The sequence below is a fragment of the Nuphar pumila genome, chromosome 9 (genome assembly GCF_984573655.1).
Source record: "Nuphar pumila chromosome 9, dmNupPumi1.hap1.1, whole genome shotgun sequence".
Classification (NCBI taxonomy): Eukaryota; Viridiplantae; Streptophyta; class Magnoliopsida; order Nymphaeales; family Nymphaeaceae; genus Nuphar; species Nuphar pumila.
Window position 1 is genome coordinate 17,808,128 of NC_143257.1, and position 17,132 is coordinate 17,825,259.

The 17,132-nt window shown below is 36.5% G+C and overlaps 2 pseudogenes; both read right to left on the reverse strand.

Moving 5' to 3' along the window:
- Window positions 1–1,506: 1,506 nt before the first annotated feature.
- On the reverse strand, window positions 1,507–3,366 carry LOC149828468 (ethylene receptor 1 pseudogene; annotated as a pseudogene).
- A 12,192-nt stretch (window positions 3,367–15,558) lies between these two features.
- On the reverse strand, window positions 15,559–16,735 carry LOC149828469 (ethylene receptor 1 pseudogene; annotated as a pseudogene).
- Window positions 16,736–17,132: the final 397 nt, after the last annotated feature.

Genomic DNA, 17,132 nt, shown 5'->3' on the forward strand with positions numbered 1-17,132 from the left:
CCTGCAAAAACAGGTTAATATCGAAAACATAGAATTACATCAAAACCTATACATTTATATATATACATGTATATATATGTATATATATATATATGTGTGTATATATATATGTGGAGTATCTATATGAAGAGAATACATATATACATATATTCACATGAAACAAACAATAGCAAATGACTGTTGTATGTAGATGATATGCAGAAAGGATACCAATGTGCTAACTGCTGATATATGAATGCAGAATTATTGTGACACAGGATATGAGAATGGAACCAATGCTATGATGCAAGTATAGCCATGGATTGAGTATTTAATGAAAAACACTTTGATGAATATAGTGGTGTGCTCATTTGTGCAAAGGAGGAAATTAGTAAAAAAAATAAGCAAATTCTGAAATGTATACATGCCCATAAATTCTAATTTAGTGCAAGAAATATAAATTTTCATTATAATCTACCTATTTCCATGTATTTCTGCAAAATAAATCAAGTTAGAACCAAAAGATAGATATAGAAGGAAAAAAAATTTAAAGCATTGTATTGGATGTAATATGAAGTGACTGAAGGCCTGCAGCAATCGTAGCTTCTGCCACCACCCATTTTGCCAATGTAGACATCAACCATTGTAGGAACAATGACTTTATTTGATGTAGTTGATGCTTTTCTCTGAATCTATACACATCACAACTTACCTCTCAGCCCACCCGGTAAGAGGGCTGATGGAAAAGGATTTTGCAGCTACCATCTTGAGACCTTTTATATAACTATGGATGTTTTTTACTGCTGTATTGAAACAAGAGATGAGGGTTTTGAAGTGCAATGCCTGTTAACCCTGAAGAAAACAGCTTTACCTGTCTCCTCCAGCCGTACATATCACAAAGGGCACACCAACCTTGTAATTGAGCTCAACATTCTAACTGTAACATGTATTTGGAATGGCAGATGATGATATCATTAGCGATGCCCTCCTCCTCCAACATCTGCTCAACTTTGAGAGTATGTTCCAAGCAGAACACCTGTGATCTCAGGAATGCCTTGGGTGAATTCCATAGGTACCCACTCTTAGGATTGTGCCCTCTGAATACTCATTGGGCGACGATCTCCAAGTGTTATAGCGTGTCATGAGCACCAGAGTAAGAGTATATGGGCACAATAAGCCCTGGAATTTTCTTTCACCACCAGTCGCTTTTTGGAGCCAGTTCCCTATAATGCTACACCTTTATACCAACAAGAAGTATAACCTGTTGAGTAGGATGAAAATCCATACTCCATGGATCTGCTCAGGCAATATATTCACAGGAAGGCTTAAAACTTATCAAACATTTTAATAGGCCTTGTTCTTTTGGAGATGTGGTCATAGTCTTTTGAGTGGTAATCAACAGCAAGTTTATTGGTTGGAGGAGTCCTTGGGTGCTTCAGCAATGCAGCCGAACTTTGTAGGAGAGGTGAGGGCTACTCCTTCAACTTTGCCCAACCAATCTCTGAAGGTGCTTAAAAGAAAGACTGATTAACTTATACTGTTTTGTGAAGATAACAGCAGAGCCAAAACAAATTCATGGGAAGAATTATATGTGACTGAAGAGTGGTGCAATGTGCAAGTGGAAAAGGCAGCCATGGTGTTAACTGCTGTGAAAGAATAAGTTATGGCAGAAGAAAGTGCTACTGCTACCTGGTCAGCAACCACTTCAACAAGCTCCAGTTTGTGGACATACCACTGTCTTGCACTATCTGAAAGGAGCATCAGAACCATTAAAGCAGAGTGTCTTGTGGAAAGAAAAGAATCATGTCAGCCATTTATTTGAAAAATTGACATATACAAAAGTGGCACACGCACTGCCACAACCTCCCCTGTGATGTACCTCCCTGATTTAATGGGTACATTGGTGGAATTTTCACAGTACGATCACAACTGGATGTTGAATATACACCACTGATCCAACTGTATTCTGATAACAAACAGATATGAGAAAGCTGAAAGTCTAAACCTATTTGTGAAGGCATCCATGGAGCACGCTCTTCCAATGCCAAAGTTCTCCATGGTTCAACAAGAGTGATCTTCAATATAGCATCTCTATCAAGAGTACTTCTAAGCATTCTCACATGTTGGTCAAGCCCATTTCTCTATAAAGCTCTGCAGCCTTGTTCTTCAAAATAATTTTTCATGTTTTGGCACTTAACAAAACAGGGATAATATAAACAAACATCAATGTTGTTGCACATGACACAATAGTGGTAAAACTTTAGCAATTACAATCGCCACTACCCTTTTTTAGTGCATGGTAAATATCCACAGATTTATAAAATGAGTTGCCCTATGAAGAACAACAAATGTACAAAATTGCACCAGAACCCACCTGTATGGGAGAAATTGCTGACCTTTTCACAAAACAAGTAAGCTCAAGAAGGATGGAGGTGGTGGTGACCATAATGCAAGTTATCATGGGATGATCATAATGTGGTGAGTAGGGCTGTTGTAGGTGTATTTACAGGGCACGGGCATGTAAGTGTTGAGATAGCGCTGAGGAAAGTTGAAAAAATGTTGTGTACAGTGTTTGGTATATACAATAGGTAGTGTAGCTAGTGATGCTAAAAAAAAATGTGGGTGTACAGGTGGTTGAAAATTGTTAACATACAATGAATGTAGCAGAAATGAATAGATGTGCAGAGTGATAAACGTGATGTGACCCATATTTCAGCCTTGCTAATCAGTGAATGTAACATTATAATATAAATCATCAATTCTGGAATACTGAAGTTGGAAATTTCCTCTTGATTTCTGTTAACAACTTTATAAATTCCTTCCCACTGACAAGAGTTTGAAACTTTTCCAGGATCTCTTTCAGGATCGAACGACTTTATCATCATGTAGATCAGAAAAATTTCTTTCTTTCGAGAAGGATTTGATGCTCTCACTATCCATCGAATGGACTGAAAACCTGCCCAGACTTTCTAATGCTTTAAGACATAGTAATATATCATACAAGGAGTTTTATTTAGCAGGAGATTCTATTGTCAAAGTAATGAAGAAAGAAGATATGCTAAATGGATCCCTGTTTATTTTTAACTTACAGATGAATGGATGGTTGATTATCAGATGGCGACCTCTCTGCTATCTATGACGAAAACTTTGCATCTCATATATGCCAGAAGAATTCTGCATCTCTATTGTCACTTGCCTTGGAAATCCTTGGCCAGCATATGACATATACGGCAATCAGGATGTCCAGTCCATCATCCCCAGATACAGGACATATTCTCGCAACTGGATTCACTGCAAAAAAAAACTCAAAAAAATTATTTGCCAAGAGAAGTAAATGACGAGGATTCGTTTGCACAAGCATCTTCACGAACCTTGTTGACTATCCATTTACAATTCACAATGATGACGCGAGTAGAGTTACAATCAAGCATAGGGGTAAATGCATTTACCTGTTTTGCTGCTGAACGAACCCTTTACAATTTCTTTGTATAAAGCATTGGCTTAGAATACGGTTTGCTACCTTATCAAGAGTAAGTTTTTCGAAAATTTACATCATTGAGAAGCTTTACTGTTTGATGCAGATAGTTCTCTGCAGCAACGACCTTCTGGGTTTTTGCACAGGCCAAGAATGGTGATGCTTATGATTATTCGAAGATGTTTGACCGAAGCCTCTAAGAAAAAAAACAATCTGATTGCCGGCATGGAACCGGATATCAAATTTTGCCAAGAATTCAACATCTGAACCTCCCTCCTTTTTTTTTTTGCAGCAGGTTGGGTCTGAGACTTATGTCTTCATCCAACGAGTGTGAACAAAAATGATTGAGCCTTTAAGGATCAAATATCAGATCAGATCCAATCAATAGATTAAAGCATTGCTTGAAATGTGTTGAGCATAATAGGGGATGAACCAATTGTAATGTAATTACAATCAGGTATATATGCGAGATCAATATATAACATGATGATACAGAGGAATCAAACAAGAAACTCATATCAGTAGAAAAAAAAAGAAAAAGGAAAAATGTATCTAACAGAAATAAACAATACGATAATCGATAAAATCAAGGATAGGAAATCAAGCAGCAAGAGAAATGAGCACACGCAAACTGGAAATTCAGAACCAGCATAGTGGAACAAAATCGATGAATGATTAATAAAAATAATGAAAGAAAGAAAGAAGAGAAAAGAAAAGGAAAATATTCAAAAGAGAGATCAACGTGCTTCCTAATTATCGACATGGAGCAGAGCATTGGAGAAATTACGATATAAACGAAAATGGAAAACTTAAAGAACACAAAAAAAAAATGTATTAGAACAGAGTCGTTCCGTTTTGCTATAGCATAGAGGTGGGTTGATGTTGCACAGGCAACTCAACACCACCGAGAATGTTGTGGTAAAGCCGTAATGGAAAAAATTTCCAAGCTAAATAATGAAAAAGGGAAATTAGAGGAGAAATGGAAGGCGATTTACCAGATTATTTAATGCTACAAGGTGGAAAAGGGGATTTCCTTCTACCAGGAGAACTCCAGAAGAAAAAGAAGGCTGGATGGAAATGGATTGAAGGCGTTCCTTCAGCAGAAAATCCGATCAAGTGGAGAGGTGAAGAGTGGATTGAGAGTGATGAAGGGTGCGGGGGTGAGAGCGGATCTGAAGGAAAGAAAAAAGGGGGAAGGGTGGAGACGGATGACAGTGGAGAGGTAAGAGACGGATCTCGTGAAGGAGATGCCAGAAGGGGGAAGGGTGAAAACGGATATGCAAGGGATCGTGGCTGAAAATGGATGCCCTCTTCCTCCTGTGTGCTCCTCTTTTAAAGAGGAAGAGGAGAGTTCGATCGGGAGTTTTGGTTGAAGATGGAAGGTTGAGAGAAGAAGAGGCTGTTGAAGATGGAGGGTAGAAATGAGAGGGAGGAGTGCGCGGGACATGGCCGTTGCAGAATTTTCCCTTTTTCAAAAGAAGGGTCCCTTTTAAGAAAAAAAATCATAAAATGGTTTAAAACGAGGTTTTTAGCAAAATTCAACTTTTTTCAAGTTTTAAAACCATTTGCTTTCCTCAAATTTTTTTTTTATTTTTGTATCGTTTTTCCATTTTTTTGTATTTTTGTAATAGAAAACTAAAACAAAGTTTAAACACTAAATTTTTGTATTTTTCTGAGAAATATTTACAAAAGTATTTTTCTGAGAATTTCAGACCATTTCAGGGAAATTTCTTCAGAAGAATGGGTTTGGACCCGAGTTTTAAGAAAATGTTTGAGTTTTTGAAACTCGAATCAAGAAATACACGTGATGGATCCAAACGGATGCCGGATGGATTGTCCGAGCTATTTAAAAACTATTTTTGGTATTTTCTAAAATTTTAATTTAAAAGGTTGACAACAAGACTCAGATTTGGATCTGGCCAATGGATCCGGATTCGAAATCACGTCAGACATATAAAATGAATTTAATTTCAGTAATACTTGAGAAATGTATTGGAATTTAGATTTAAAAGAGATTCAATCGCTCAGAAAATGGTATCAGGGGCAAAAAGGGGGATATTTAAAAGATTTTGAAAATTTTGGGGTTCTCACAGATGCCCCTCTTTGCTACTAAGCCGGTTGAAAGCCGAGCTTAGTGGCAAAGATAACGCTCCAAATTTTGAAAATGCCCAGTCAGCATATCTGAACTGGTTGTGGAAGAATTTATTTGAAGGACATGGCTTTTCAGGCTTAATACCTTATCCTGAATGGCTTGGGGGAGACGAAATCCTCGAAAATGATATGAATGAATTATAGAGATGAGGAAATCGTGATGAGACTTTAGGGGAAGATCCCGATATGATAAAAGATAAGAATTTCTATCAAGTCTCGTGGGCGAGACAATATCAACTTTTGGAACGAGTCAGGTTTAGCCTTTAACCTGGATGGGACGAAGATATCTCAAGATAATCTGAATGGAGAAAGGAATATAGGCGGACCTTGATTGGGACATTTTTGAGAAAATGCCTCGTGAGATGAAGCTCAAGTAGGATCCTGTTCTGGATGGATATACAAAGCATGGATTTCTCGATGAGAAGAACCATGATGGGACTGGAAGAAAACACCTCGTCGAAACGAGGAAAACTTGTTGGAACGAGATTTAGGTTTAACCGAAACCTGAAAAAGGAAGATACCTTGATGGGCGAGGTTCAGGATTAACCCTTAACCTGAAGGAAACGTCCATACAGAATCCTCGAGTGAAGAGACTATGATGGGACCTTCGGAGTTTGGATGAACAAATCCGAAAGGGGTTTGCGAAAGGAGGAAATGGGGTTCCCTAAAGCTTTGAAAAAGGGATGATCTTGGGCGTCTCACGGCTGAGACTGAAATAGCTTTTGAATTTAGGGACCTCTCGCGGAAAATACAGGTTTTGACCCTTAACCTGAGTGGGAACAATCATACGGATTTCTCGAAACCGTGATGGGACAGGAGAGATACTTCAACTGAATGAGGCAACTCTTCTGGGGATGTGAGAGATGGAAAATGAGGAGATGTGAGACAAAATGAACGATGAATAAGGTAACAGGAGGTGAATCTTTTGATGGGGTGAAAGACGAATAAGGCGATCTGAGGAGACAAATATTTTGACAGGAGAAGGCAAATCTTTCGATCCATGCGAAAGATGGGGAGGGCAATCCTTTTAGAAAGGAGAAGGTGATAATGAAATATGAAGATGGTAATCCTTTTAGTAAGGGAAAGGCAAAATGTGAAACATGAAGATGGCAATCCTTTTAGCAAGGAGAAGGCAAAATGTGAAATATGAAGATGGCAATCCTTTTAACAAGGAGAAGGCAAAATGTGAAACATGAAGATGGCAATCCTTTTAGCAAGGAGAAGGCAAACTGTGAAATATGAAGATGGCAATCCTTTTAACAAGGAGAAGGCGAGTCTCTCGACAAAGCGAAAGACGAAGAAGGCAATCCTTTTATCAAGGAGAAGGCGAGTCTCTCGACAAAGCAAAAGACGAAGAAGGCAATCCTTTTATCAAGGAGAAGGCGAGTCTCTCGACAAAGCGAAAGACGAAGAAGGCAATCCTTTTATCAAGGAGAAGGCGAGTCTCTCGACAAAGCGAAAGACGGAGAAGGCAATCCTTTTATTAAGGAGAAGGCGAGTCTCTCGACAAAGCGAAAGACGAAGAAGGCAATCCTTTTATCAAGGAGAAGGCGAGTCTCTCGACAAAGCGAAAGACGAAGAAGGCAATCCTTTTATCAAGAAGAAGGTGAGTCTCTCGACAAAGCAAAAGACGAAGAAGGAAATCCTTTTATCAAGGAGAAGGCGAGTCTCTAGACAAAGCGAAAGACGGAGAAGGCAATCCTTTTATCAAGGAGAAGGCGAGTCTCTCGACAAAGCGAAAGATGGAGAAGGCAATCCTTTTATTAAGGAGAAGGCGAGTCTCTCGACAAAGCGAAAGACGAATAAGGCGATCCTTTTAGAAAGGAGAAGGCGAATCTTTCGACAAAGCAAAAGACGGAGAAGGCAATCCTTTTATCAAGGAGAAGGCGAATCTTTTGACAAAGCGAAAAACGAATATTGTAAACAACTCCAGTTTGTATCAAAATGGATATTGAATATTTATTTCATTCTTGGAATAGCTAGAAAATTTTTCCAATAAGATAAAATTATAGTCGACTCAAAATGCTTTAATATGTGCATGTATGTGCGAAAGATATTCCCTCTTTTACCTAGAGTATTTCCTCCATCAAGGTTAACTCCTCGGTTTTTAAGAGTCAAATTCAGAATTTTAGCGTTGATGATTTTCTTCAAGGAAGCTATCCATTTCCCTTATATGAGAAGAGAAGAAATATTCTTAATTTCATAAAAATAAGTAGTGAAAAGATATTGATAAAAGATATTTTGCATAAGAAAAGATGATTTCTGGCAATTTTGGCAGTTTGATATCTGGGTGTTTTCCCATGATGATTTTCTTGCACTCTTTTTGAGTCATTGGGCTTTTTCGGGCTTTTACATCATCCTTCATTTTGGAGATGTCCTGACTTTTCTCTTTTTTCAGGGAAGGGTACGTCACAAACTCCTTCATCTTGGAGATGTTTCGATCCTTCTTTTATCTCAGGGATTTTATTGATGATATTGGCTCAAAAGGTCTATTTGATGATAGCAGAAATCATATATCATTTAGGGTTTGTCGGTAGGTTCATCACACTCGCCTTCATCTCGACGGTGATATGAACTTTCCCTGGTAGGATCCTTCACAAACTCCTTCATCTCGGTAGATGATCCAAATCTTCTTTGGCCCCAGAGGTCTGCTCGCCATTTTGCCTTCATCTTGACGACAATTGAGAGATCCCTTTTGCAGATATTTGATTGCGGCTTTAGAATGAGATGATATGAATTAAGTGGATTCTTTTTGTGGCTCAGGATATTTCCATTGTCTGATTGCCAGAAAATCATCTTTAATCATGCGTCAAAACTATGATCAATATCAATTTGTTTTCAGCTTTTCAATGTCATCGAATATTTCTTTCGCCAATCATACCGAGAATATTTCTCTCATCCTTTTGGTTGATCAACAGGGAAAAGATTTGAATTTTACCTCTTTTTTGCAAAAAGTTTCACCTTTTTGGAAAGGATACTAGAGGTAATAAGAGGTGATTCTTCTGTGTAGTAAGAATATTGAAATCAAAAAATACTTTTAGTCAATTGGCAAATTTTTCATGACTTCTATGTGAAATACTTACTCAATATAGATTTTGATGCGACCTTTAGTTGCAATTTATGATTTTGGACATTCTGACCAATAAAACTGGGACCTTTCATTTAACGACCAGCGAAGGAGCTGGAACCTTTCATTTAACGACCAGCGAAGTAGCTGGGACATTTCATTTAACGATCAACGAAGTAGCTGGGTCATTTCATTTAACGACCAGCGAAGTAGCTGGGACATTTCATTTAACGACCAGCGAAGTAGCTGGGACATTTCATTTAATCATTTAACGACCAGCGAAGTAGCTGGGACTTTTCATTTAATGACCTGATTTAAGTTCGAAACTTTTGAAAGACAACCAGTATGAGGACTGAACTTGATCTTTAGATTTAAAAACTTTAGCAAAATAACCAGTGCGAGCACCGGGTTTTTTCAACTAAGAGTCGGGAAGGAGACTGGCATTCTTAAAATACTTAGAGATTGAAGCAGGAATGATTGTCGGGGTTTCAGGATTATCCCTTATCCTGAAGGGGAAATAGAAGATTTTATGAAGAGATAACCTGAGACTTGAATTTAGAAGGGATATGACAAGATTTAGAATTTATGATCTATGATTTAGATGGACCAGGTATGCGGTTCAATTTTCAGGATTAAACCCTTATCCTGACGGGGATTATAGAAAGAATAAACTTTGAGAAGACAGAAGGATATAGAACTTTGAAAAAAAATGTAGAACATTTGAGTAAATTGATTTATTTTGTAAAACGAATTCTCACAGGTAGTATGGTTGCCCCTATGAGTGATCTCAGGATTATCCCTTATCCTGAATGGGAAAAAGAATAGAACTTTAAAGAAAAAATGATAGAAATTTAGAAATCAATAAAAATCTGTAAAACTTGTATTTGCAAAAAGAATTCTCATAGGTAGCATTGTTGCCCCCACGAGAGGTCTGAGGATTATCCCTTATCCTGAATAGGAAAAAGAATTTAAGGAATTTTAATAAAGAGAAAATTTAGAAAATCAATGAAGGTTGACAAAACTTGTATTTACAAAAGGAATCCTCATAGGTAGTGTTATTGCTCCTACGAGGGGTCTCAGGATTTTCCCTTATCCTGAATAAGAACAAGGATAAAATTTAAGAAAATTTAACGAAGGAAAATTGATATAAATCTAGAAAATCAATAAAGATTGATAAAACTTGTATTTACAAAAGAATCCTCATAGGTAGCGTCATCGCTCCTACAAGGGGTCTCAGGATTATCCTTTATCCTGAATGGGAACACCTCAGACAACAAGGGTCAGGTTTATCCCTTAACCTGAGCGGGAACACCTCGAACAACAAGGGTTCAGGTTTATCCCTTATCCTGAGCGGGAACACCTCGGACAACGAGGGTCAGGTTTTTCCCTTAACCTGAAAGGGCAACACCTCGGACAACGAGGGTCAGGTTTTTCCCTTAACTTGAAAGGGAAACACCTCGGACAACGAGGGTCAGGTTTATCCCTTAACCTGAAAGGGTAACACCGCGGACAACGAGGGTTAGGTTTATCCCTTAACCTGAAAGGGTAAAAGGATTTTGATAAAATTTAATAGAATTGAGAAAAAATTGATAAAACTTGATAAAATTTGATGTAAACTTGATAAAAATGTGAATAAAATGAATAAAACTGATAAAGATATCCAAATTAACTGAAATTTTATAAGATTTAAGAGAAAAAAGAGTTTTTTTTATCCTGCCTGCATATGAGATTTTAAAAGGAAAAAATGTTTATTTAAAAGATAAGTGAGAAATCATTTTGGGGGAAGAAAATCCACCGCAAAGAAGAATGATCAGCGCGAGATCTGATCCTTTAAAAAGGGGAATCATCATGAGAGATCATCATGAGGTTTGATTTCGAGGATAGTGGTTTAAAAAACAATTTTGAAAGAGAAAACAAACACAAGGTGATGATTTTGAAGACAAATGGTTTTCAAAACCTAATTTGGAAAAGGAAAAATCAACATGTTAATTTATTTAAAAGGGATTTAGATCAAAATATTTGAATCTTTTGAAGACTTTTGCAGAAATTTTCGAGTTTTTATGATTTTGAAAATCCTCATAGGAAATATCATTTCTCTCATGATGGAGGAAAACAAATTTTGAAAATAGATGACAAGGATTTAAAATTTTTGAAAGATAGCAGGCACGATCAAAAGATTTGAATAAATCAGAAGAAGAAAGGAAAAATACCCCTGGGTTCTTGAAAACAAAGAGGAAATTTTGAATAATATATACCCAGGGTTTTGGAAAATATAAGGAATGTAAAATATCACACAATCACAAATATATAAACATGGATGCGCAAACAGCACTCCCTAAAGCTGACCCTATATGCAATATTTGAAATGGCTGATAGGACCTTAATCCTAACTCTAAGATTTAGATCATCTTATTCCAATCAAGGTATGTCGATATACTCAAGCCGAAGCTCGAAGTACGTGGCATATAAGATATCTCTCTGGTTCTAAGGTAAAGGCTTCCCAACATCCTTGAGCACCTACCGATATACCTCGGACTATGGCCCTTAGGTACGTGGTAGGGGGCGCGAACCCAAATAAGTGGTCCAGTTGTGAGGCTCTCTCCCGAACTATGATTCAGTGAGACAGCCCAGCAACGTGAAGATCGGGACAATATAGGTAGGGATGTTTTCAAAAACATGATCAACATGCAAAATAAAACCAGAAAGCTCTAATGCAAGTCCTAAAGAGATAGATTTAAATGAAAAGAAGCATACACTTGCATACATTGTTTTGCATTCAATCCCTAGAATTGAGGAGAGTTGTATTTCAGATCTAAATCTAATGTGAACATGGAATAATCTCCTCAATATGGTCCTACCAAACCATACTTAGATCCTATATGTAATGATATCAGCTTAAGATAGAGTTTAGGCTCCTAAGGTTTGCATGGAAATGAAGCTGACATTTATAGAATAAAGACTTAGAAAATATCAAATCAAAGCAAAGCAAAGGCATAGATTCAACCGGACGAAGATGGGTCCCATCACGGTCGCCAAAACTGTGATCATCGCAAAAAATTTTCTCTCTCGTGGTTTCTCTCGCTTCCTTCTCTTTTCCTTTTCTAGCCTCTATTTTTCTCTTTTTTGAAGGGAGAAAAATAAAAGAAAGAAAAGAAGAGAGAAGAGAAAAAAAAGAAAGAAGAGGAACTCTTTTGCAGGGTCTCATTTGACCTTGATTTGAAAAAAATTAGAAAATTAACTCGCCTCCATTTTTGAAAATTTGTGAGAAATTGGAGAGACGGGATTCGCTCGTCGGTACGAGGTTCGATCGTTCCTGGCGCCTTTACCAGGGGTAATCAAACCAAGGATCGATATTATGCCTCTTTGCTTTGCCTAAATATTATCTAAGAATTTATTCTAACTCTAAATGCACAAAGAATCATGCTTGTGCAATACAAGGATGTATGCTCTTTTGAAAAATGTTTTGAAAATTTCCAAGTGTTCTAAGATGAACTTGGTAAGGGAGTGAAGAAATGATTGAATTTAACTTAGAACTTGAAATAGATCAAAGAAGTTCTAAGTCTTTGAAGTAAATCAGAGTTGGAAGAATAAATCTTGATTTTGAAAAGAAAGATTTTGAAGATGAGAGATAAAGAAATGAAGCTTCAAAGTCAGAAATGGACTTTGAAATTGAATTTGAGTTTTAAAATTGGATTTAGGAAAGGAAATGAATACTTGAAATGGAATTGAATGTCAAATTTCAAATTTTGAAATCAGGATGGATCTGAGAAATCCAAAATAGAAATGAATTTAAGAAATCCAGATGTGATCTGCAAATGGATTTAGATTTGAAATCTGGAAATGAAGTGGAACTGGATTTGAAAGTTGGAATTGGGAATGGAATTGGATTCTGGATCCTAAATAGAATTGGATCCAAGATCTCAAATCCAAGATGGGATTAGATTCTGAATCCTAAAATGGATTTTTGGATCTTAAAATGGGTTTCGGATCTGAAATCTAAGATCCAAGATAGAGTTGGACTCTGGATCCTAAGATGGATTTTGGATCTGAAGTTTGAGATCCAAAAGTAGAACTGGGTTCTGTATCCTAGAATAGAGTGGATCTGAAGTCTGAGATCCAATGTAGATTTGGGTTCTGGATCCTAAAATAGATTTGGATCTGAAGTCTGAGATCCAAGGTGGAATTGTGTTCTAGATCTAGAATTGGATTTTTGGAGTTTAAATTTAGAAGATAAATCAAGGAATTTTCAAGTTCGGATTGAACCTGGAAAATGAAATTTAGAAATTGAATCTTGAATCTACAAATGAATTTCAAAGTCAAATTTAGACCTTGAATTTGAAGTTTTTGAATTTAGGATCAGAAATTTCAAAGTTAAATTGAATTTGAATCTTGACAATGAATTCGGAGTTTGATTTGAAAATTGAATTTTGAGTATACAAATGAATTTCAAAGTCAAATTGGACCTTGAAATTTAAAGTTTTGAATTGGGAATCAGAAGATGAATCAGAAAATTCAAAGTTCTTAAATTGAACTTTGAAATTCGATTTGAATTAGAATTTGAATTTTGGATGTACAAAATGAATTTCAAAATTGGACTTTGAAGTTAGAATCTGAAAATGATATTTGAAATTTTCAAGAGTTGAAAATTGGTTTGAGAAGTGAAGAAGATATCTGAAGGAAGTCACTCGGATTTATGAAAAAGAATTTTAAAAATATGATGCAATTCTATCTTAAATGATGAATGAATTTAAAGAATTTTTGAGATCGGATTTTGAAAACCATATTTCATTCTTTACATAAATTTGAAATAAGATTTGAAAATATAATACATCCTTGACTATGGTCATTGAATGTATTATACAATAATCTATATTTAAATTTAGGTGAAGAATAAAACATATTTTTGTGCTTTTATAGGGTTTAAAATGAAATTAACTCTCATTATACCCTGACTAAGGCCATTGGTATATATTTTGGGCCAATTTTAAATTAAACTCTAATAAAAGAAGGAAATATTTGAAAATATGATGATTTTTGAAGAGGATCCAGTGTGGATCGAATGGCCATTGATGTAAAAATCCTAAGTTTTGTTTACATCCTGACAATGGCCATTGATGTAAATCATCAACTTAGGATTAATTACCTCTTATGAAATGGTGCATGTGCCATTCGTGTTTCACCATTGTGAGATTTTTGAAAAGTAAAGGTAAAGCATGAAAACAAGCAATTTATGATATTTATAATGCGCATCCATTCTATCTAAGAGCTGAAAATGTAAATTCTCACTTAAGATCTAACTTATTACAACATTTAAAATACAAATCCCAAATAATGACATTTTTCACATATTTCCTGCAAAAACGGGTTAATATCGAAAACATAGAATTACATCAAAACCTATACATTTATATATATACATGTATATATATGTATATACATATATATATATATGTATATATATATATATATATATATATATATATATATGTGGAGTATCTATATGAAGAGAATACATATATACATATATTCACACGAAACAAACAATAGAAAATGATTGTTGTATGTAGATGATATGCAGAAGGGATACCAATGTGCTAACTGCTGATATATGAATGCAGAAATATTGTGACACAGGATATGAGAATGGAACCAATGCTATGATGCAAGTATAGCCATGGATTGAGTATTTAATGAAAAACACTTTGATGAATATAGTGGTGTGCTCATTTGTGCAAAGGAGGAAATTAGTAAAAAAAATGAGCAAATTCTGAAATGTATACATGCCCATAAATTCTAATTTAGTGCAAGAAATATAAATTTTCATTATAATCTACCTATTTCCATGTATTCCTGCAAAATAAATCAAGTTAGAAACAAAAGATAGATATAGAAGGGAAAAAAAAATTAAAGCATTGTATTGGATGTAATATGAAGTGACTGAAGGCCTGCAGCAATCGTAGCTTCTGCCACCACCCATTTTGCCAATGTAGTCATCGACCATTGTAGGAACAATGACTTTATTTGATGTAGTTGATGCTTTTCTCTGAATCTATACACATCACAACTTACCTCTCAGCCCACCCGGTAAGAGGGCTGATGGAAAAGGATTTTGCAGCTACCATCTTGAGACCTTTTATATAACTATGGCTGCTTCTGACTGCTGTATTGAAACAAGAGATGAGGGTTTTGAAGTGCAATGCCTGTTAACCCTGAAGAGAACAGCTTTACCTGTCTCCTCCAGCCGTACATATCACAAAGGGCACACCAACCTTGTAATTGAGCTCAACATTCTAACTGTAACATGTATTCGGAATGGCAGATGATGATATCATTAGCGCTGCCCTCCTTCAACATCTGCTCAACTTTGAGAGTATGTTCCAAGGAGAACACTTGTGATCTCAGGAATGCCTTGGGTGAATTCCATAGGTAGCCACTCTTAGGATTGTGCCCTCTGAATACTCATTGGGCGACGATCTCCAAGTGTTATAGTGTGTCATGAGCACCAGAGTAAGAGTATATGGGCACAATAAGCCTTGGAATTTTCTTTCACCACCAGTCTCTTTCTGGAGCCAGTTCCCTATAATGCTACACCTTTATACCAACAAGAAGTATTACCTGTTGAGTAGGATGAAAATCCATACTTCATGGATCTGCCCAGGCAATATATTCACAGGAAGGCTTAAAACTTATCAGACATTTTAATAGGCCTTGTTCTTTCAGAGATGTGGTCATAGTATTTTGAGTGGTAATCAACAGAAAGTTTATTGGTTGGAGGAATCCTTGGGTGCTTCAGCAGTGCAGCCGAACTTTGTAGGAGAGGTGAGGGCTGCTCCTTCAGCTTTGCCCAGCCAATCTCTGAAGGTGCTTAAAAGAAAGACTGATTAACTTATACTGTTTTGTGAAGATAATAGCAGAGCCAAAACAAATTCATGGGAAGAATTATATGTGACTGAAGGGTGGTGCAATGTGCAAGTGGAGAAGGCAGCCATGGTGTTAACTGCTGTGAAAGAATAAGTTATGGCAGAAGAAAGTGCTATTGCTACCTGGTCAGCAACCACTTCAACAAGCTTCAGTTTGTGGACATACCATTGTCTTGCACTATCTGAAGGGAGCATCAGAACCATTAAAGCATAGTGTCTTGTGGAAAGAAAAGAATCATGTCAGTCATTTATTTAAAAAATTGACAGATACAAAAGTGGCACACGCACTGCCACAACCTCCCCCGAGATGTACCTCCCTGATTTAATGGGTACATTGGTGGAATTTTCACAGTACGATCACAACTGGATGTTGAATATACACCACTGATCCAACTATATTCTGATAACAAAGGGGTATGAGAAAGCTGAAAGTCTAAACCTATTTGTGAAGGCATCCATGGAGCACGCTCTTCCAATGCCAAAGTTCTCCATGGTTCAACAAGAGTGATCTTCAATATAGCATCTCTATCAAGAGTACTTCTAAGCATTCTCACATGTTGGTCAAGCCCATTTCTCTATAAAGCTCTGCAGCCTTGTTCTTCAAAATAATTTTTCATGTTTTCGCACTTAACAAAAGAGGGATACTATGAACAAACATCAATGTTGTTGCACATGACACAATAGCGGTAAAACTTTAGCAATTACAATCGCCACTACCCTTTTTTAGTGCATGGTAAATATCCACAGATTTATAAAATGAGTTGCCCTATAAAGAACAACAAATGTACCAAATTGCACCAGAACCCACCTGTATGGGAGAAATTGCTGACCTTTTCACAAAACAAGTAAGCTCAAGAAGGATGGAGGTGGTGGTGACCATAATGCAAGTTATCATGGGATGATCATAATGTGGTGAGTAGGGCTGTTGTAGGTGTATTTACAGGGCACGGGCGTGTAAGTGTTGAGATAGCGCTGAGGAAAGTTGAAAAAATGTTGTGTACAGTGTTTGGTATATACAATAGGTAGTGTAGCTAGTGATGCTAAAAAAAAATGTGGGTGTACAGGTGGTTGAAAATTGTTAACATACAATGAATGTAGCAGAAATGAATAGATGTGCAGAGCGATAAACGCGATGTGACCCATATTTCAGCCCTGCTAATCAGTGAATGTAACATTACAATATAAATCATCAATTCTGCAATACTGAAGTTGGAAATTTCCTCTTGATTTCTGTTAACAACTTTATAAATTCCTTCCCACTGACAAGAGTTTGAAACTCTTCCAGGATCTCTTTCAGGATCGAACGACTTTATCATCATGTAGATCAGAAAAAATTCTTTCTTTCGAGAAGGATTTGATGCTCTCACTATCCATCGAATGGACTGAAAACCTGCTCAGACTTTCTAATGCTTTAAGACATAGTAATATATCATACATGGAGTTTTATTTAGCAGGAGATTCTATTGTTAAAGTAATGAAGAAAGAAGATATGCTAAATGGATCTCTGTTTATTTCTAACTTACAGATGAATGGATGGTTG